The sequence below is a fragment of the Rhinatrema bivittatum genome, chromosome 5 (genome assembly GCF_901001135.1).
Source record: "Rhinatrema bivittatum chromosome 5, aRhiBiv1.1, whole genome shotgun sequence".
In the NCBI taxonomy this organism is placed as follows: domain Eukaryota; kingdom Metazoa; phylum Chordata; class Amphibia; order Gymnophiona; family Rhinatrematidae; genus Rhinatrema; species Rhinatrema bivittatum.
The window spans coordinates 316,443,043-316,465,962 of NC_042619.1; the positions used below are offsets into that span (position 1 = coordinate 316,443,043).

The 22,920-nt window shown below is 48.5% G+C and overlaps 1 long non-coding RNA gene across 1 annotated transcript; it reads right to left on the bottom strand.

The window, feature by feature from the left end:
* Positions 1–2,097: 2,097 nt before the first annotated feature.
* On the bottom strand, positions 2,098–5,122 carry LOC115092925. The gene is made up of 3 exons (XR_003857115.1): positions 5,030–5,122; positions 3,753–4,002; positions 2,098–2,560 (listed from the first exon to the last, which is right to left on the bottom strand). It is a non-coding gene; the product is annotated as an uncharacterized LOC115092925 (long non-coding RNA).
* Positions 5,123–22,920: the final 17,798 nt, after the last annotated feature.

Below are 22,920 nucleotides of genomic sequence, written 5' to 3' on the forward strand. Positions count from 1 at the left end.
GGCACAAATCCCAGAATGTGAAAGAGAGAACCGTCTCTTCCAGGATCACCTCACAGATCAGTTGACCAGGGTCTTTTTATCCTATCCTCAGTGCTGTCTTTTTTTTTTGGATATAGTCTGTTTATTTTGGCATAGCCAGCTGGAAGTCTTTCTCAGGCACGTGCTCAGGTTGCAAATCGCTTTGTCATGTCTGGGCTGAAAGGCACCAATAGCTGAATGTCTTCAGCCTATGAGTAGTAGATGATCTGCTAGGCTCTGATGACTAGATCCCTGTGGCACTCCACAGGGATCTAGTCATCAGACGATGCTGATCCTGGTGACATAGTCTGTGATCGATTGTGGAGGAAGATGTTGAACTAGGCTAGTGCTGTTGTTCTCAGGGGTGGACCCTTGTCCTCGGACAGTGATGGAACGTCTCCTGAAAGGGAACAGGAGGTAACTGCCCCCAGGGGGCAGAGCACTGGAGGAGACAGAGGCTGTGAAGAGCTTCACCACTGGAAGCCTGAGGTCCCCCCAGGAGGAGCCCGTAAGGGCCCGGGACGTTTGGACTTAGGTGGGCCTCGCAGGGTCTCCTGAGAGAATGAAAGTCCAGCGTGCCCACGGACACAGGGGGAGCACGATCGGGTTCGAAGTTGGAGGCTGGTTGGAACAAGGAGAACCAGAACAGAGTTGTTGATGACAAGGCATGGAACAGAGCCAGAATCTGGAGACAAGGTCAGGCAGGCAAAGGTCAAGAGTCAGAGGTCAGTCCGTGGAATGGTCAGTAAAGCAGGGGTCAGGTACCAAACGAGGTCAAAGGCAGGCTGAGGTCTTGAGGCAGGCGGCAGGCAGGCAGGTCAGGAGCAAGCTGAGGTCTTTGAGGCAGGCAGGTCAGGAACAAGCTGAGGTCTTTGAGGCAGGCGGCAGGCAGGCAGGCAGGTCAGGAGCAAGCTGAGGTCAGTACCAATAAGACACTCCGAGGGTACTACCTGGGTAGACAGACAGACGAACACAGGAACAAGCAGGATGCAGGAACTAGGATGCAGGAACAAGTCAGGAACTGGAACAGAAGGATCCTGGAATGAGACTAGGAACAGGCAAGAGCAGGAACAAATGCAGAGGCAATCTTAGAGCAAACCGACCCAATTGCCAAGGCAAGGAAGCATAGACAGGAACTTCCTTATATCGAGGGATCAATCAGGGTGCGCCACGGAGCTAAGACCCGCCCTTGGCCCTACATGAGTCCAAGCGGTCCGCGCGCGTGCGTAGGGGCGTGGCTAACAATGCAGAGGACGCTGAGCCTTGGCGTGAGGCCTGGCGCACAGTGGAATGCCCAATGACCAACGCCGTGGGATGCCAGGGCCTGGCAGGCCTGGCAACTACTGCGAGGGAGGTCGTCCCAGAACCCTGCTGTGGAACCATGAAGGTGAGCCCATGCATGGGACGGCCGCGGGCGGGGCACGTAACAAGTGCTGGGCCTGCTCATCCCCCAGATCTTTTAAATGGGTGATTAGGATGTTCCATTCTCAGCATATAACAATGAAAGATATATAAAGTATACATCAACATATTACGGTAGATAAAGACCAATATTGCCCAACCAGCCTTCCCAGGAGCAATTTGTCTACTTTGAATAGATGAATATTCAAATTCCCATATGGAACCAGACATCAATTTCCCTTTCTCTCATGTCCCTCATCCAGTCTTTCAAAGTACTACTTCTGCCTTACAGGGCTGTAACAGACACTCTATACAGTTTATCATAGTGCTTTCTTGAAGATTTGATGACGTAATGGGACCCCTAAATTTGCCCCTAACTAGAGTAGTGTTAGTCTCAAATGCTGCAGAGGTATTGAGGAATACCAGCAAGGCTGCCTGCTCATCATCCATGGTCATATTTTGTCAGGTAGACTCACTAGTACAGTGCAGAAATGTGCCCTGAAGCCAGATGACTTTCTCTTCTTATTTTTTTTCTTTTTCTGGGATGTTCCTGTTGGATGTAGTAAGTACTGCTGTTTGTATTAGGTCTAAAATTTAATATAATGTAAGTTCAAGCAAAGAAAGCTCCTATTTATTTATTTATTTGTTTTATTTACAATTTTTTTTCTATACCGTCATTAAGTTATTTACCATCATAACGGTTTACAAAGAAGGCACATATAGCAGGGTATAGTTAGTACTTTACAAAAAAGGTGCCAGTAGTATTCAGTAACATAGAAATGTTAAAAACTAGTTGAATAATGATTATATATTACCCATTGATTCATGACTCATGGTGAAGCACATGTGATTCATTCTAGACTTTTCAGTTGTTTTTACGATTATCAGTGTGATAAAAATAATTTCCAGGTAGGTAGGTAGATCCTATTATGGCAAGCCCTATTTTCAAAACATTGAAACAAAGAATTGTCTCTGAACATCCGAGCTTGCTTCCAGACTGCTTGGTATGATTGTAGCATTAGTTTAGGGTACTCTTCTTTACCAAGTCCTGCATTTCTTCTCTACACAGAGGCAGCCACTCACTGTGTATAAGCCAGCAGTGGCACTTCAGAATTTCACTTGATGAAGAGGAGTACTCACCCTGTATAAACCAAAACAGTCATAAAATTAAGCATCTCCTGTGCTGATTTAGAAATTTGCCAGGCTAGCTCCTGCTCTCTGAGAGAGTTTATTGTTTGGTCTGCTAATTTAAAAAAGAAAAAAAAGACGACAGTCTCTGATGCCTCTGGAACAGTGGTCTCTCTTTCAGGCCTGGATTTAGGCATAGACGATTACCTAAGTTGCCACATTTTGCAGGCACCAAATATCCAGGCCAAAGAGAAGCCTGATCCCACTTGCCTTAGGGCCTTGTGCTGGCACAGATTTAAAGGGGCACCATTGAGATAGTCTGCCAAATGGGTGCCAAAATCTTAAATCTGGCCCTTCTGTCTTTCACAATAGGGTGACATAATTTGAATGAATAGAAATTTATGACAGTATTAGGCTTAATAAATAAGTTCTAGGCAATCCCTTCGTACTGGCACCCCGGACTCATAGCCTGAACATTGACCGCGCACACTTGATCGTGGTGGGCACACCCCTGCACTAGGCCAAGAGCTATGCTCTAGCACCTCAGTGCAAAATGAATTAAGGATGATATTACCTTGCTATATAAACTAGATTGTAGGATAGAGTACAACATTGCAATCCATAGCCACCGCACAGTTTACTGTAGCAGGAAAGAACTGCTGTGGAGGGATTGACAATGATCACCCAGATGTGTTCCATAGTGGTTCGTGATTTACAGATTGCTTATTTACATTTTGCCGGAGATTCCATGGAGCTTGTGCACACTTTTCTTCTTGCAGTGACGCTGTCATAAGAAATACATTGATTCTGTCTAGAGACACCCCTGCAGGTCAGCAGAACCATAATCATAAAGGTTTAATAGGTAAAATGTTGCGCCGGGAGATGGACCCTTGGCCTAGTGCAGGATTGGTAGGCTCCCTGGTCGGACCTAGAGAGTGCCTGCCTCCAGGAGGTGGAGCACAGGAGACAGAGGCTAGCAGGAACTTCACCACTAGCAACCTGGCCGCCTGGTCTTAGGTGGGCCTCGCAGGATCTCCTTGAGAGAAAGTTCAGGGGTGTGCCCACCATGATCAAGGGTGTGCGGTCGATGTTCAGGCTATGAGTCCGGGGTGCCAGAGAAGGCCAAAAAAGAGTCTCTCTGAATGTATGGCAAGGATCAGAGCCAGAGTCAAAATAGTGTAGTCAGCCAAAGCAGGGGTCAATACCAGTGGTCAGTCCGTGGATAATCAGCCAAAGCAGATGTCAGGTTCCAGTGATCAGTCCATGAGTAGTCAGTCAAAGCAGAGGTCAGGTTCCAAACAGCAATCAGACGTGGTCAATGGTCAAGCAGAGGTCGGTTCCAGGCAGCGTGCAGAATTGGTCGAGGAAACAGGCAAAGGTCAAATCCAGGTGGCGATCAACGTAGTCAAGATCAGGCAGAGGTCAGTACCGAGAAGATAGTCCAAGAGGTACTACCTGGGGAGACGCAGGAACAGAAAGAAGGATGCTGGAACAAGGCTGGAACGAGACTGGAACAGACTGGAAATGCAGAGGCAAACTTGATATCACAGTGTGATCGATCCGATTGCCAAGGCGAGGAAGTGAAGGCAGGCACTTCCTCTTAAGCAGTGTTCAATCAGGGCGCGCCGCGGAGCTGGGATCCGCCCCTGGCCCTTTAAGGGACCGGGCGATCCATGCGCACGCGTCTAGGGGTGGGGCCGACACCACAGAGGACGCCAAACCCTGCCGTGAGGTCGCCGAAGCCCAGCGACCGCAGCCGTGAGACGCCAAGGCCTGGCTGTGCTCGCTGCTGCTGCAGGGGAGGACGACCCGGGACCCCTGGAGGAGTTAGTGAGGTGAGCAGGCCTGGGTGCTGGTACGCGCAACATACAACCCCTATCATATCAAACAAAGGTGCACCAATATCACTTAAAGCAAATATACAAAAATCATCTTAAAGCAGCAAACCAAATATAATTAATTCAATGTCATAAAATATTAATGTAATCATAAATCTCTAGCCCCCATAACATAAAAATACAAACAGACACTGGTGAGGGCTACCACACACAAAATACCATATATAAAATATACATGAAAATCATTCCCCCCAAGCTATAACAAAAAACCCACCCCATGGATCACACAAGGTATACAGTCAGTATATAAATTATCTAATCAGTATTAAAATTAAAATTGAACTGTCAGTATATGAAATAATGGCTGTATTTTCAACAAATTTTCAGTGGTTCAAAGCATCCCATCAACTATATGTAACAGTTTAACTGGACTCAAAGATTAACTCCTGAAGCACAATCAAAAATATCCACAAATAGGTATGATAGCTTGAAAGAGGCACTGTTAACCAAGAATGTGAGTTTTACTATCATCCATTTTGCCAAAATATGGCTTCATGAAGATCACCACAATGCAATTTTTTACAGTCTGACCCCCACCAGTATATTTATTAAAAACAAACGAACATAAACTTTGAAAAACATACCTCAAAACTATCTCTCAATCCTTGAACATTCCTACTGTCATGGAAAACCCATGCATTCAAATGATCCGTTCACCACAACCATCTTGAACCAACGAGCATTCAAACAGTGATCAAACAGCAGTCAGTCCACAGTCACTTATAAAGTGCATCCAATCTGGAGTCTGTAAAAAATTAACCTTTAAAGGGACAATCTCACAAACAAATCCCTCATTCATTCTTACTATTTAGACCATTTGAAGATAGGGAGCCCATCTCAAAAAATCATCTTTGTTCCCTTTGGATTAACATGCAGTTAATGTCTCCTCCTTTTCTACTTGGAACATGTTGCAACACACAAAACTGTATATCTGCCATGCTATTGCCCTACTCTAACCAATGTGCCCATTAATGGGGCTCTTGAGATTATTTCAAATCCCACTGCAGTGTTCCATTATACTTATCTTGATAGCCCACATAGTTTTCTGCATGTAAATTAAATTACAAGGGCACAATATTAAGTAATGCATTATATACTGATTGTATATCTTATGTGATCCATGGGGTGGGTTGTTATTAGATAGCGTGGGGGAGTGTTTTTTAATGTTGATTTTATATGTATATGGTGTTAAATATATGAATGTGTTGTGTGTGTGTGTGTGTGTGTGGGGGGGGGTGTCCTCACTAGTGTATGCTTGTGTTTTTGTGTTATAGTGGCTAGAGGTTTATGATTAGATGACTATTTTGTGATATTGAATTCATTATTTTTGGTTTATTAGGTTACGTTGATACAATAAATTTGATTTTTGCACATTTGCTTTAAGTGATGCTGGTGCACCTTCATTTAATATTTGAAGAATTACCTTAGCCTGAAGAGACTGATTAGACTTTGTATACAGGCTAAGCTACTTTTTATTTTCAGGTTGAAAGACATTAAAATGTCCACTTGTTGATACCTCTGCAATTGATGTAGGTGAACAGAGAGTTATAGGTATTTTCTGCAAAAGGCATGCTCGAGTTCACAGAATAATTGCGATGGAGAAGGTACAGAGAAGGGCTACCAAAATGATAAGGGGAATGGAACAGCTCCCCTATGAGGAAAGACTAAAGAGGTTAGGACTTTTCAGCTTGGAGAAGAGACGACTGAGGGGGGATATGATAGAGATGTTTAAAATCATGAGAGGTCTAGAACGGGTAGATGTGAATCGGTTATTTACTCTTTCAGATAGTAGAAAGACTAGGGGGCACTCCATGAAGTTAGCATGGGGCGCATTTAAAACTAATCGGAGAAAGTTCTTTTTTACTCAGTGCACAATTAAACTCTGGAATTTGTTGCCAGAGGATGTGGTTAGTGCAGTTAGTATAACTGTGTTTAAAAAAGGATTGGATAAGTTCTTGGACGAGAAGTCCATTACCTGCTATTAAGTTCACTTAGGGGCGGATTTTCATACTCCACGAATAGGCCTACTTTTGTTTGCGCTCCAGGCGCAAACAAAAGTACACTGGATTTTAGTAGATACGCGCGGAGCCGCGCGTATCTGCTAAAAACCTGGATCGGCGCGCGCAAGGCTATCGATTTTGTATAGCCGGCGCGCGCCGAGCCGCGCAGCCTACCCCCGTTCCCTCCGAGGCCGCTCCGAAATTGGAGCGGCCTCGGAGGGAACTTCCTTTTGCCCTCCCCTCACCTTCCCCTCCCTTCCCCTACCTAACCCACCCACCCGGCCCTGTCTAAGCCCCCCCCCCTTACCTTTGTCGGGGGATTTACGCCTCCCTCTGGGAGGCGTAAATCCCCGCGCGTCAGCGGGCCTCCTGCGCGCCGGGACGCGACCTGGGGGCGGGTCCGGAGGGCGCGGCCACGCCCCCGGGCCGCCCCGGGCCGTAGCCACGCCCCCGGGCCCGCCCCCGGAACGCTCCCGACACGCCCCAAAACACCGCGCGGTTCGGGCCCGCCCCCGACACGCCCCATCCGAAAACCCTGGGACTTACGCGAGTCCCGGGGCTCTGCGCGCGCCGGTAGGCCTATGTAAAATAGGCTTACCGGCGCGCAGGGCCCTGCTCGCCTTAATCCGCCCGGTTTTGGGCGGATTTAGGCGAGCAGGGCTCTGAAAATCCACCCCTTAGAGAATAGCCACTGCCATTAGCAATGGTAACATGGAATAGACTTAGTTTTTGGGTACTTGCCAGGTTCTTATGGCCTGGATTGGCCACTTGGAAACAGGATGCTGGGTTTGATGAACCCTTGGTTTGACCCAGTTTGGCATTTTCTTATGTTCTTATGAATAGAGAGTACATGGAATAATCACTTTTACTGGTTTTTATATTTACAAGCTGTTTATCGCATCCAAACACACACCTCATAAACATACAGGGGTCCATATACAGCCGCTGAAAGGCTAGTTAAGTTAGCCAGATACACCTATCCGGTTAATTAAGTGGGACGTTCAGCGATGCAGCAGCGCCGCTGAATATACCCAGATATCTTAAAGTTAGCCAGATAGGTGTATCCGGCTAACATTAGACCAGCCCTGTGGCGCAGCTAGAGTAAGCCAGGACAAGCAGGATGGTAGTCCTCACAAATGGGTGACATTATCAGATGGAGACCAATGCAGAAAACTTATATCAAAGTTCCTAGAAACTTTGTCTAGGCAAAATGAGCATGCCCAGCATGCCCTATACCAAGCGTCCTTGCGGTCCCTCTTCAGTCTCTTTTTTTCCATGGAGCTGTGAACCTTGCGGTTTGATTGAGCTCTAAAAACTTGGCTTTTGCCTTGTGGAAAATGTCATTATTTTGTGATCATTTTCTTCCAGTTTGTCACTGGGTCCTGCGTGGTGCTTCTCCATAGTGTCCCCAGTCGAGGTTTTTGGCATTTTGGGTAAGTTTCTTTTCGCGATCAGGTCACCCCATGGTGACGGTGCCTTGGTACCCGCTGGCCATCTATGCCCACCACCACCGTTCTGTCATTCTACTCTTTTGTTTCACCCTCTCATGTCCATGTCTGGTTTTCACTGATGCCTTCAATGCCTGAGAACCATGTCGATCACTGATCCTCATGATGTTTGCATCCTCTACCTGGGGGCATCACATGATGTCTGGGGTAGCCGCTTGTGCACCCAGATGACCCTGAAGGGCCTTCAACTCGACAAAATGGATCAGCTCTTCAGGTCAAAGAAGTACAAGCCATCGGCATCGAAGGACCTCAGAGCCACACTGATGGACACCATACCATCGACATCAGCAGGACCATCAGTTCTGTCGAGGTCGCTGGTGGATAGGGGCGCCAGAGACCTACTGCTATTGATCTTCTCTGGTCTGAAGACGCCAGGTTCACCATCCTTGACCTCGGCACCATGGAAAGACCAGGCTGAGTATCGGGAAGCCTAAGAAGCATCAGCACCGGTCCCCTTTGATGCACGGTGCTGGGCACAAGTATGCACCGGTTTTTGCCACGATGCCCCCGAAGTGACCTGTGGCAAGGAGCGTCCATCCTCTATCGATGTCTGGGGTCCGCGATGGTCTCCACCAGTCCTAGTGCCAGTCGCCAATACCACTTGCAGGTTCAAGGAACATCTGGCCACCCCACCTTCCTCCCAGTCAGTGTTGGCATTGGCAATGTTCAAGGAGGAGCTGAAGCACAGAGTCCAGTTGGTGGTGGAGCGGGCACTGCAGGGATTCAGTCCTATGGTACAGACTGCACCAGAGTCTGTGCCACCCATCTTCACACAGTTTCTGAATAAGCTCAATGTGCTCATCAGTGTGTTACCGACCCAGCTGTGGCAGTTCCTGGGACAGCTTCAGTGCCCAGTGGGGCACCGAGGCCTCCCCCTACTGCTATGGTGGTTGTTGTTGTTGGTTCCTCCAAGAAAGAAGCTCTGCCGAGGCCAGTGGAGACACAGAGGCCTACAGTCTGCCATCCAGTTCCATTGGTGCCTGCATCTTGGAATGTAGGCTGGGCACCAAGGGCCCCAACCCCTGTGACATATAGTGAGGAAGAGTATCCCTATGAGCCCTGGGAGGATAATCAGAGTCCTCCTCTGAGGACTCTGATGGTCTCCTGTCAGAGCTTTCTCCTCCAGATGAGCGAAGGAAGTCTCCACCTGAGGACTTAACTTTCTCAGGATTTGTGAGGGTGATGGTGGAGGCCATCCCATTCCAACTTTTGACCGAGGAGGATGCCAGGCACAAAATGTTTGAGATCCTTCAGTTTTTGGAGCCTCCTAAGGAGATCATGGCAGTCCCAGTGCACAAGATCCTTAAGGAATTGCTGCTGAGGATTTGGGAACACCCCATCACAGTGCCTCCCGTTAACAAGAAGGCATATGGGGTTTACCTTATCCAGAAGGCTCCCGTATTTTATAAGCGTCAGCTGACTCACCAGTCGGCGGTGGTCAAATCCACCCTCAAGAGGGCCAAGTGCTCTCGGACCCATTCCTCGGTGCACCATGGGAAAGACCACAGAGCGATGGACACTCTTGGGAAGAAGGTGTTCCAAGGCGCCATGCTTATTGCCCACATTACTGCCTACGAGCATTACATGAGCCAGTACTCATGGGACATCTGGAAGCAGGTACAGGAGGTGGCTGAACAGCTGCTTCAACAGCAGCAATATATCCTCTGGTGTGTGAGAAACATGAGGTCCATGCAAACTACAATGTTTTCGAGACAACATCGAGGGCCTTTGCAGTGGGAATTGATGCCCATAAAATGGCATGGCTACAGGCTTCAGATCTATGAACAGAGATACAGGAACGACTCGCTGACATGCCATGTACTTGAGAGAATCTCTTCAGAGATAGGGTGAGGGATGCTGTGGCTCAACTCTGGGACCATCATGAAACCCTCCAACAATGATCCATCAGTACTCTGGACCCATCCTCCTCCTCCAGAAGGCCTTTGAGGCTGGGGCCAAGGAAGTTTTTCTTTCACCAAAGAAAATACTATCCTCTGCCTCCTCAATCCCATCAACACCATCAAAGCCCCTGTAGCTGTCCTAGGCAGCAGAGAGCTCCCAAACCCCCAGCCAGCTACTCAGCCAACTCCAGGGATGGGGTTTTGACTGGGCTGTAGGGAGTGTAAACAAGTCGCCTGTACCCGGGATGATGACCCTCCAGTTGGGGGCAGGTTGCAGTTCTTTGTGAACCAGTGGCCCAGTGTGTAACCATAGACCAATGAGTTTTGTCCATTGTCTGCCAAGGGTACCAATTAAATATATTGGTTGTCCTGCCAAATTGCCCTCCATGCCCATATTGGGGGCCAGTAGCTCATCAGGAGGTACTATGAATGGAGCTTTCCTCTCAATGGCCAGAGTGGTCAAGCCTATACCACCAGGGTTCCAAAGAGAACAGGAGGTCTCTATCCCATCCTAAACCTGAGGGCCTTGAACAAGTTTCTAAAAAAAAAAGATAAGTTGAAGATGGTTTCCCTGGGCACCTTGATCCCTCTTTTGCAAAAAGGGGACTGGCTATGCTCCCTCAACCTAAAGAACGCATATATCCATATTGAGATCTTCCCCGGTGAGAGGAAGTATCTCCAATTTGTAGTAGAAAAACAGCGCTTCCAGTACTGGGTGTTGCCATTTGGGCTCATGTCCACCCCATGGGTCTTCACAAAATGTCTGGCCATGGTAGTGGCACACCTCCACAGACTGGGAGTGCAAGTTTCCCCATGATTGGCTGGGAGTGCAAGTTTCTCCATGATTGGCTGGTCAAGAGCACATCTCAGGCAGGGGTTACCAGGTCCATGCACTTCATCATTCACATGTTGGAGTCACTAGGGTTCATTCTCAACTACCCAAAGCCCCATCTCAGTCTGTTACCTCAATTGGATTTTATCAGAGCCCTGCTGGACACAACTCAGGTCAAGGCCTTTCTGCTGCGCCAGAGGGCCATAGCCTTGGTGATCATTGTGGCCGAAATTCAACAGAGCGAGCAGGTATCAGCCTGGCACATGTTGAGACTGTTGTGCCACATGGCCACAACCGTCCTTGTCACTCCTTTGGCACACTTACACATGTGCAGAGCCCAATGGACCTTGAGGTCACAGTGGTGCCAAGCCACTAAGAGCCTCCAGGATTGCATCCGAGTCACCCCATCTCTCAGGGACTGGTTGTCCTGGTGGTGGGTACTTTCCTTCTGGAACGGGTGATTTCTTTTCGGAGTCTCCCTACTCAAATTGTGCTAACCACAGATGCCTCTATCCTGGGGTGCAGAGTTCATGTGGATGGGCTTGGCTCCCAGGGTCTGTGGTCTGCTCAAGAACATTTTTGAAACATCCTGGAGCTCGGGTGATCAGGTACATTCTATGGGCTTTTTTAGATCGCTGTCAAACAAAGTTGTCCTGATCCAGACCAACAACCAGGTAGCCATGTGCTTTGTCAACAAGCAGGGAGGCAAGGGATCGTATTTCCTGTGTCAGGAAGTGGTTCAGATCTGCTTATGGGCCGTGTTTCATGGGATGTCACTCAGGGCCATGATCCTGGCTGGAACAGAGAACGTGGTAGCGAAAAGGCTGAATCATGCCTTCAGACCCCATGAGTGGTCCCTGGACCAGGAGGTAGCAAATCGGATATTATGCCTCTGGGGAGCCCGGATGTAGATCTGGTCATGTCCCCCTGAAACTGGAAAGTACCTCAATTCTACTTCCTGTCCAGGTCAGATGGCAAACTAGCCTCAGATGCCCTGGCCCATCATTGGGGCAAAGGTCTTCTGTATGCATATCCTCTGATTCCCTTAGTGGTGAAGACTCTCTTGAAGCTTTGCAAGGACAGAGGGACTATGATTCTCTTACCTCCTCATTGGTTGAGACAGGTCTGGTTTCTACTCCTGCTGGAGTTGTCCAACCAGAAACCGATCAGTCTGGGGACTTCCCCAGATCTCATCATGAAAGATCAGGGCAGGCTGTGGCAACCCAATCTCCAGGCTCTGTCACTCACAGCCTGGATGTTGAGAGGTTAATCTTACAGCTGCTTGATCTTTCTGAGGATGTGTTTCAGGTCCTGGTAGCTTCTAGAAAGTCCTATGGATGGAATTGGAGGAGGTTTTCCTTGTGGCATGAGCAGAAGGTCCTAAATCCGTTCTCCTGCCCTACACAAAAATTGCTTGATTACCTTCTACACCTTTTGGAGGCTGCCTTAAAAACCAACTCTGTCAGAGTTCATCTTAGTGCAATTGGATCATACTGCCATGGTGTAGATGGTATGCTCAGTTCTGTACAACCTATAGTTGTATGTTTCATGCATGGCCTGCTTCATTTGAAGCCTCCATTAAGGCCTCAGCATGGTGCTAGCTCAGCTGATGAAAGTTTCTTTTGTGCTGCTGCGCACCTGTGACCTGAAGTACCTTATCTGGAAGGTCATGTTCTTGGTGGCGGTCACTTCAGTGCACAGGGTCAGTGAGCTCCAGGCCTTAGTGGCTTATCCACCCTATACTAAGTTTTATCATGGGTGGTCTTGCATATGCACCCTAAGTTCCTGACTAAGGTGGTGATGGATTTCCATCTTAACCAATCATCCTGCCAATATTCTTTCCCAGGCTCCATTCACACCAAAGCGAACAAGCACTGCACAGTTTGGACTGCAAGCGAGCCTTAGCCTTCTATCTGGAGAGGACAGATGCCCATAGACAGACTGCTCAACTTTTTCTTTTGATAAGAATATGTTGTGATAGACAAAATCCGGAAGTGGATCCTTAGGCCGACTGCCCGGCGGGAACAGTCGGGAGGCAGAACTCCCACTGGGCAACTGGAGCTTCACCTGGAAACCCGCGACTCCTCCAGAGGAGCTGTGAGAGCCCGGGTCGCAAGGTCTTAGGAGTCTTCGCCCTGGAAGTCCGAGGTCCCCCCAGGAGAAGCCCGTAGGGACCCGGACCGCTGGGACTTAGGCGAGGGTGAAGAAGCCCAGGAGTGAAGTACGGACCGGAGTCTAGGCGGATGGCAGGCAGAAGACAAGCTGGAATCAGAGTCACGAACCGGGGTCAAGGCAGGCAGAAGACAAGCTGGAATCGGAGTCACGAACCGGGATCAAGGCAGGCAGAAGACAAGCTGGAATCGGAGTCACGAACCGGGGTCAAGGCAGGCAGAAGACAAGCTGGAATCGGAGTCACGAACCGGGATCAAGGCAGGCAGAAGACAAACTGGAATCGGAGTCACGAACCGGGATCAAGGCAGGCAGAAGACAAGCTGGAATCCAAGTGCAGGCAACAGGAATCAGGAACCGGGTAGCAGCAAGGCAACTAGTACTTCAAGGAAGGAACCTCGTTGCAAGGCAATTCGAAAAGCCCCGGGTCCCGGTTTAAATCCCTACCCGGCGTCTGACATCACGGGGGGCGTGTCAGCACATCCGGGTGCTGACAGCAGAAAAACCCTCCCGTCGCGCGCGTTTGTTCCCCCGAAGGGGAGGAGTCCCCCGCGACGGCCGGCGGCGTCTCCCACGAGGAGGAACTAGGCCCATGCTGCCCGCACGAGCTCCGAGCCCGCGGACCGCGGCCCAGACCCGGGACCTGGAGGGAAGGTAAGGGCTCGGACGCCCCCATGGCGGCCGCGACCGCAACAGTACCCCCTCCCTTACGCCCTCTCCGCCGAGGGCCAAGTTTCCCAGGATTGTCCAAATGGAACTGAGTTAGCAGTGATTTGTCCAAGATGTTCCGAGCTGGTTCCCACGAGTCCTCCTCGGGACCGCACCCCTCCCATGCCAGCAGGTACTCCCAGCGACGGGCGTGGAAGCGGACGTCCAGAACCTCCCGTACTTGATACGTATTCTCACCTGAAGAAGCAGAAGAAAGTGCATCCGAGGAGGGGTGATGGAAGCGTGAAAAAACAACCGGTTTCAGCAAGGAGACGTGAAAAACGTTATGTATGCGCAGGGTAGTGGGAAGACGAAGTCTATAAGATACCGCTCCTATACGTTCCGCAACTTGGAAAGGACCGCAGTAACGGGGAACCAATTTGCGAGAACGATTGGGTAGGTGAAGATTCCGGGTGCTGAGCCAAACCTTGGTGCCTGGCAGGAAGACTGGTGCAGGACGTCGGTGGCGATTAGCAAACTGCTGAGACTTCTTCGCTGCGCTGGTTAGTCTGTGCTGAATACTCCTCCAGAGACGATGCACTTGACTTGCTGTGGGTTAGTGCAGCAGGGGAAGGAACGGAAAACAGGTACTGGTATTGGGGGCCGCGGGTGGCGACCAAACACAATCTGAAAAGGCGTTCGTCCCGTGATGGCATGGGTGTGGTTGTTGTAGGCGAACTCAGCCCAAGGCAGAAGAGAAACCCAGTTAGTCCCCTTCTCAGAAACAAAACTTCGGAGGAAAGTCTTAAGAGTACGATTAGTGCGCTCCGTTTGACCATTGGTCTGTGGGTGGAAAGCCGTAGACAAATTCAGCTGTACCCCAAATTTCTTACAAAGGGCACGCCAGAAACGGGCCGTAAACTGTGGTCCTCTGTCAGATACGATACTCTGAGGTAGTCCATGAGCCCGGAAGATGTGTTGAGTAAACAAAAGCGCGAGCTCAGGTGCAGAGGGTAGTTTAGGCAGAGGCACCAAATGGATCATTTTAGAGAAACGGTCTACGGTTACCCAAATGACCGTATTACCTTCTGAGGATGGCAGATCCACCACAAAATCCGTGGCAATGTGGGACCACGGTTCCGCGGGAATAGGTAGTGGGTGCAGCAGGCCCCAGGACCTGCCATTCAAGGGTTTTTGCCGAGCACATACTGGACACGAATCCACATACAACCGTACATCCTGACGGATTTGAGGCCACCAGTAATAGCGATTTAGTAGATCGAGAGTCCTCGCTCTGCCAGCATGACCTCCTGAAAGGGAATCGTGGGCCCAGGCTAACGCCTTTCTTCTTTAACCGTTTTGATTTCATATTAAAATATCGGCCAGCCGCGAAGAACGTTCGGGCAGATGCACTCTCCCGTTATGAAATTCAGGAGGAAAAGGAAAATTGTCCCCAACACATCATTGACCCGGCTAAGATCCAGGTGGCCAATTCCACTGTTTCTACTCTAGGTCGAGTTGTGGGATTCAATCGTTGGGCCTGGTTTAAGAACTCCAGATTCCTATGATCAGTGTAAATCGTGACCGGATGGAGAGAGCCCTCCAACCACTGTCTCCATTCTTCCAGTGCAAGTTTGACGGCCAGCAACTCCTTATCTCCTATGCCGTAATTACACTCAGCTGAAGAAAACTTTCTGGAGAAATAGGAGCAGGGTAGGAGATGTCCGGTAGTAGAAACTTGCGAAAGGACCGCTCCCACCGCAATATTCGAAGCGTCTACTTCAACAAAGAATGGCTGAGTGGGATCCGGGTGACGTAGACAAGTATCCTGGAGAAACGCCTTCTTTAACTGATCAAAAGCCTCGCAAGCTTCTTCAGGCCATAGACGGGTGTTAGCCCCCTTCCGAGTCAAAGCAGTTAAAGGTGCCACCAAATGAGAGTACTGGGGAATGAAGTGTCTATAGAAGTTAGCAAACCCCAAAAACCGCTGCAACGCTTTAAGCCCTTCAGGGCGGGGCCACTTCTTGATGGCGGACACCTTGCTGGGATCCATCCGGAAACCGGTAGAGGACACTATATACCCTAAGAAGGGTAACGACTCCCGCTCAAAGAGACATTTCTCAAATTTCGCATACAGGTGATGGTCCCGTAGGATCTGGAGGACTTGTCTCACGTGTTGTCGATGGGAGGAAAGGTCTGGAGAATGTATTAGCACGTCGTCCAAATAGACTATTACACAGGAATGTAGTAACTCTCGTAGAATCTCGTTCATTAAGTGCTGGAAGACGGCAGGGGCATTACACAGCCCAAAGGGCATTACTAAGTATTCGTAATGGCCGTCCCGGGTATTGAACGCCGTCTTCCATTCATCCCCGGGACGGATCCGGACCAAGTTGTATGCACCGCGCAGATCCAATTTGGTGAAAACTTGAGCCCCCTGGAGTCTGTCCAACAACTCTGGGATAAGAGGCAGCGGGTAGCGATTCTTCTTGGTGATGGCGTTGAGCCCACGGTAGTCTATGCACGGCCGTAAGGCTCCGTCCTTCTTTGCAACAAAAAAGAAACCAGCTCCTGCGGGAGACTTTGAAGGGCGGATGAAGCCCTTCGCCAGATTTTCGGTAATGTATTCCGACATAGCCCGAGTCTCAGGCTGAGACAAAGGGTATACGCGTCCCCGAGGAGGAGTAGAACCCGGGAGCAGTTCAATAGCACAGTCAAAAGGTTGGTGGTGTGGTAACAGTTCCGCTTTCTCTTTGGAGAAGACATCCATAAAATCCGCGTACGGGGCCGGTAACTCCGGTTCGATGAGTGCCAATGGAATCCGGTGGACTTTCTTAGCTTGGAGACAGGACTGGAAACAGTCGGGGCTCCACTGGGTGATCTGAAAGTCCTTCCACCGGATTACTGGAGAGTGCTTTTGGAGCCAGGGTAGACCAAGGACCATCGGATGTACAGCTTTCTCCAGAATCAGAAATGAAATTTCTTCAGTGTGCAATAACCCCGTCTGCAGAATAAGCGGGAAGGTCTCTGTGGAAATGCACCCAGATAGAGGAGTACCCTGAATAGAGGTTACCCTCAAGGCAGGAGTCCTAGTTCGTGTAGAAAGAGACAACTGTTGCACGAGCTCCTTAGAAATGAAGTTGCCTCCAGCCCCGGAGTCGACCAAGGCTTGCGTGGAAAAAGAACCACCCGGGTATTCCAAAGTTACTGGTATGGTACATGGAGGAGCAGTGCTAAGGCAGCCTAGGGGACACTCCTCTCTTACCTCTAGGCGCGGGAGTTTTCCGCTCGTTCCTTGCATTGCGCAAGGTAGTGACCCTTACCGCCACAGTACAGACACAACCTCAGGTCGCGGCGACGCTGCCTTTCCTCGGGCGACAAAGAAGAACGACCCAATTGCATGGGCTCCTCCGAAGAAGTTGCTGAAGAGGCGGTAGTACCTCGAGAGCCAGAATTCAGGGTCTTTGGTGCCACAGATGTCAGGCGTCGAAAGGGCGAGCCTCTCTCGCCCTCTGCTGTAAACGCCGATCGATTCGACCCGCAAGGTCAATAAGAGAGTTGAGGTTTTCTGGCAGATCGCGAGCCGCTAGCTCATCCTTTATACGGCCTGCTAAGCCCTCCAGAAAAACGCCCCGTAGAGCTTCATCCTGCCAGCCTACCTCGTGGGCGAGTGTGCGGAAATCCAATGCATAGTCCGCAAGAGACCGTGTTCCTTGCCGAAGCTGGAGCAACTCAGTAGTAGCGGAAGCTTGTCGTGCTGGCTCATCAAAAGCCGCTTTAAACTCTTCAACAAAACGGTTCAAATCGCCCAGAGCCGGATCACTATTCTCCCACATGGGTGAAGCCCAGTTCAAGGCCCGTCCATCCAAAAGGGAAAAAATGTACGCCACCTTGGCGCCGTCAGTAGGGAACTGGTTAGGCAAAAGGGCAAAGCGCACGTAACATTGGTTTAAAAACCCTCGGCACGCCTTGGACAGATGCCCATAGACAGACTGCTCAACTTTTTCTTTTGATAAGAATATGTTGTGATAGACAAAATCCGGAAGTGGATCCTTAGGCCGACTGCCCGGCGGGAACAGTCGGGAGGCAGAACTCCCACTGGGCAACTGGAGCTTCACCTGGAAACCCGCGACTCCTCCAGAGGAGCTGTGAGAGCCCGGGTCGCAAGGTCTTAGGAGTCTTCGCCCTGGAAGTCCGAGGTCCCCCCAGGAGAAGCCCGTAGGGACCCGGACCGCTGGGACTTAGGCGAGGGTGAAGAAGCCCAGGAGTGAAGTACGGACCGGAGTCTAGGCGGATGGCAGGCAGAAGACAAGCTGGAATCAGAGTCACGAACCGGGGTCAAGGCAGGCAGAAGACAAGCTGGAATCGGAGTCACGAACCGGGATCAAGGCAGGCAGAAGACAAGCTGGAATCGGAGTCACGAACCGGGGTCAAGGCAGGCAGAAGACAAGCTGGAATCGGAGTCACGAACCGGGATCAAGGCAGGCAGAAGACAAACTGGAATCGGAGTCACGAACCGGGATCAAGGCAGGCAGAAGACAAGCTGGAATCCAAGTGCAGGCAACAGGAATCAGGAACCGGGTAGCAGCAAGGCAACTAGTACTTCAAGGAAGGAACCTCGTTGCAAGGCAATTCGAAAAGCCCCGGGTCCCGGTTTAAATCCCTACCCGGCGTCTGACATCACGGGGGGCGTGTCAGCACATCCGGGTGCTGACAGCAGAAAAACCCTCCCGTCGCGCGCGCGCGTTCCCCCGAAGGGGAGGAGTCCCCCGCGACGGCCGGCGGTGTCTCCCACGAGGAGGAACTAGGCCCATGCTGCCCGCACGAGCTCCGAGCCCGCGGACCGCGGCCCAGACCCGGGACCTGGAGGGAAGGTAAGGGCTCGGACGCCCCCGTGGCGGCCGCGACCGCAACAGAATATGGGCGTTGCCATTGCTAAACAGACAATATCCAGTTGGCTAGCAAATTTATTTATTTATTTATTTATTATTTTTATTATACCGAGTTTCATGATATGAATCACATCAACCCGGTTTACAATTAACAATGTGAATAACTGCAGAGAGCAACATCTTTCTGTTTTGCCCAGGCAGGACTATATCTTAGGGGTCATGTCAAGGCTCATTCTGTCAGAGCCATGGCAGTGTCAGTGGCCCACTTACTAGCTGTTCCTGTTGGGGATATCTTTGATGTGAGTTCTCTCCACATATTCACATCACATTACTGTCTGGATAGGAATGGCCAATGCCACAGTAGGTTCAGTCAGTCTGTCCTCTGGAACCTGTTTGAGGTGTAGAACCCAACTCTCCCAACTTTTAGGGCCTGTTGTTTGGGTTCAGGCTGTTTCCTCCTCTGTTACCAACAGCACCAGTATTGTGCCTGTTGGACCCTGGTTACGTGTCCTTTGGTCCCTTTTTGTGCTGGGAAGCAGCCTATAGCTAGAGCTTCATCCATGTGTGAAGACTATCATCCTGCTTGTCCTCGGAGAAAGCAGAGTTGCTTACCTGTAACAGGTAATTTTCGAGGACAGCAGGATGTTAGCCCTCAAGAAACTTGCTCACCACCTTGAGGAGTTAGGTTTCTCCTATTTTTTATTTTATCATAATTCTATGTTACAAGACTGAAGAGGGACCCCATGAAGATGCATGGCATAGGGCATGCTGGGCATGCTCAGTGTGCCTAGTCATAGTTTCTAGAAACTGATGAAGATGTCACCCATGTGTGAATACTAACATCCTGTTGTCCTTGGAGAACACCTGTTACAGGTAAGCAACTCTGGTATACTTGTATCCACAAGACAGAAATATGACACTACTACTTTACATATTCATTGTCCCATCCTATAAACAGAGCTGTTTCAAGGGATGGACAAGAAAGAAGCCCATCTGTGGTGTAAGGGGGAGGGAATTGCACCACACCATTGCCAGCAGCAGAGATATAATGTCCTGTTCAGCTGCTCTGAGCAGAGGGCTAGCTGCATCATAGGAGGGGTGTTTTCCCCCTGCCCCCCCCCCCCAATTGCTGGAGTGGCATTATGTCCTGTAACCATCTTGGCTCTGATCTGAAAATATGTAAACGAGATAAAAAGAGCTGCAATCCCCTGGACTAACAAGAATAACATTGTAGATAAAGCTAAGTGGATCAAACTTGTACAAGTTTATCTGACATATATCGTAATTGTGTTTCATAATCTTTCTGTGATGTGTATGTTATAGAACAATGAAAATAATAATATAAAAGTGGGTGGCAGCTTTGCAAATGGATGGAATATATGGCTTTTTATTGTTATAGAGGAGAACTTATGCTTTGAATGGAACTATATATACTGTGTCTGAGGGACAGAATCTTGACGTACATTATTTGGATAAGGCAACCAGCATTTGAGCAGGAGCAAAGGAGGGGGCATGATCACTACAGAAACTGGCAAATGCTGCAGTACGACTAGTGTGGTTGAATTAAGATTGCTGGCAAGCATTGAGTTGACGTAATCATTAACGCATTCTGAGCTAAAGGTTTATATAAGCCATTTGTATGCCCTAAAACGAGCCAATGCTTAATCCATCATATAATGCAAAGCTGCTGTGGGTTGGATTTTGCTTGGATCTGTTAGAAGGCCAAAAGGATTGGGAAAGCGAATGATCCATTAAATTCTTATAGTGGGTGATGCTGACAGTTGCAAGAGTTGCTCATTGCCCGGGCAGCACTGTGTATGAAGTTGAAATTCCATCAAGTTTAATCTCAGTTAAATGATAGCTTAAAAAAAATATAAAACTAGGATGTTGTTAAAATCTCTCTCTCAAAATGATCAAATAGAAAAGAGAAAAGAAACTTGTCCAGTTAAAATAAGAAAAACTTTTCATAGTGGAACATCAAGAGGGTAAAGTTAAGGATGTAGCTATGAACCCCACAGTCAAAACCCAGCTAAGGAGATTAGATAACTGGATAACTTTACCTAGATATCTTTGTCTAGATAGGTGTTTTGCCAAATGTCCAGACAAAATTATCCTGATAACTATTTCTGGTTTGATGGGTCTTTCAAGAAAGAGCCCTTTTCATCATTGTAGGAGAAAATTCTTGGTGGGGAAGACTACTTGACCTCCATTTGGATGATGGTTTAAATATGTGGAATAATGGGGTGTGGATTCACCAACAGAACAGAAGCTGTCAGCAGATAGTATCATGGAACGTGTAGCCAATAGAAAGCATCCTTTCTGGTCAAATTACGCTATACATTTGTACTGTATAAATGTGGGAAGAGTGGCTAGCAAACCTAATGGGATATGATGTTCTTTAACAAAGATGGGGAGAGAAGTCTTTTAGAGAGAGTATAAAATGCTGGGTTTAGGATTTGGTGGGAGGAGTTGGAGGGAACCTGTCCAGGAGTGTGTTTGACCTGGTGGCCTGTCTTCTGAAAAGACTCTGCACTGTCTGCAGGGGCTTTCCCCCTTAAGGAGAAAGGCTCAAGGCAGAGAGGTGTTTCTCCTCAAGGAGAAACAACCAGGGAACCCGACCTGAGTACCTGCAGTGGCATAGTATCCAGAGATTCTGTAGCCGGTGGGAAAGAATTGGAGTGAGGAAGCCTAAGAGTGATATCTAGGGTTGTTACTTGGATGAGCATCAAGAAGGGACATCTGAAGGATTTCAAAATTTCTATTGAGAATGGAAAAAATTACTATGTGTTCAGTGAGTGAGTGCTGAAGCATCTAATGTGATATATTTTATCTTCAATCTGTGGTTTACTGAGTAAAGGGAGAAACTGTATTTGAAGAGAGTGGAATTTATATTCACTGAGTTTATTTCGATCTGTTGCAATGGAGAGTGGGAAGAGTTTGTACGCAGTTCCCCTAAACAAGGGGAAGGGTTATATAATTGTTGAGGAGTATGCCATAATTAGTATTTAAAAGCAGCAAGAAGTTGTTCTGTTTTGGAGCCAATTTAAGATCTCTTTCCAAAGATTTTTAAAATATTTGATATGACTCAATTATGCAGATTTGTGCGTCTTATGGATGTGAGGCAATATAATGGAGGATAACAAATTCCCACATGTTTAGGCACTCTTTACAGTAAAGTACTGTATGAGCCCCTTAAGTGCCGGTCTGTATGCCCCTAGCTTTGTGAGTTAGACACCTGAGTGTTATGTATGTAAGGTGAAAACAGACATGGACACACAGAAACACATTTTGGAAATTATTATAAATGTAAAGAATACCTTTGGTACTGTTGTGTGCTCTGTGGCATACACCTTTTCCAATCTTGATATTTTTTAGCCCAAAGAAAATACATTATTTGTTACTCCCTTAGAGACTTGGCTTATTGTTAAAGTGGCTCATTGAGTGACAATGGCAGTGTGCCACATGATATACAGCAACACAACAATCAGTGCTGCGGCAGGGCAATTGACAGAAAAATGACACATTTGCATTATATTGCCAATGAGATGTATAGTGCATGAGGAGGTATCAGTATGGCTTTGGAGAGACTTTTAGATTTAATAAGAAAAACCAAAATGTGATGAAGAAAATGTCCAGTGTGTGCCCCTCTATTAAAGTAGCATTGTGCTTCATTCAAGCATGTTACTTGGTCTGCACATTGAAAATGCTCCTGGAAGAAGATAGAACATAATGGACAAATCCTGGCAGTCGCTTCTCAACATTTTGTTTTTGGGAAAACAAGGGCCTGTTCCAACTTTTCTGAAAAATCAGATGAAAGCCTGTGTCACGGTTTCACCTGCTGTGCAGCCTCACTGTGCCCTGATCCTGTCCAATATGAGACTTCCCCACCAGCAGAGGTCTCCAGTGAGCTCTGCTCCTAGCTACCCAAGCTATATCCTCGCTGGCTATCTGACTCAGCCTATGGTGCAGCCTCTTCTCCTTCATGGGTCCTCAGCAAGCTTTATCTCCAGCCTTGCCAAGCTCCACCTCGCTGCTCACACCACACCAAAGCTCCAGCCCCATTTAACCCTACCTTGCCATAACCTAGATGCCTCTTCATGGAGTCACTCTTGGCTGTCTGACCTGGCCGCTTTTACCTTGCTTCATGCCTTGTGGCCTCTGCGCCTTCTGTCTCCTTGTACCTTGCTCTGAGGCCTACTGAGGCCTTATCTTACCTAATGACCTCCAGGCCTGCTGTTACCTTAGGCCAGTGATGGCCAACCTTTTGAGCTCAGTGTGTCAAAATTCATAAAAAACCTGAGCATAACTCGGGTGGTATGTCACTTCTAGAAAAATCCATAATTTTGTGATATTTGTAGCTCTAATTATTAAGTTATAATTTTAATATATGTACTGTATTTATTAATAAAGCAAAAACAAATAATTTTTTACCTTACCTGCTTAGTGACTTTTTTGTTGCTGAATTTCATTGGCTAAATCTTCAATTGAAGGTTGGTATTTCGTACAAGTCCAAGCAAGCGTTACA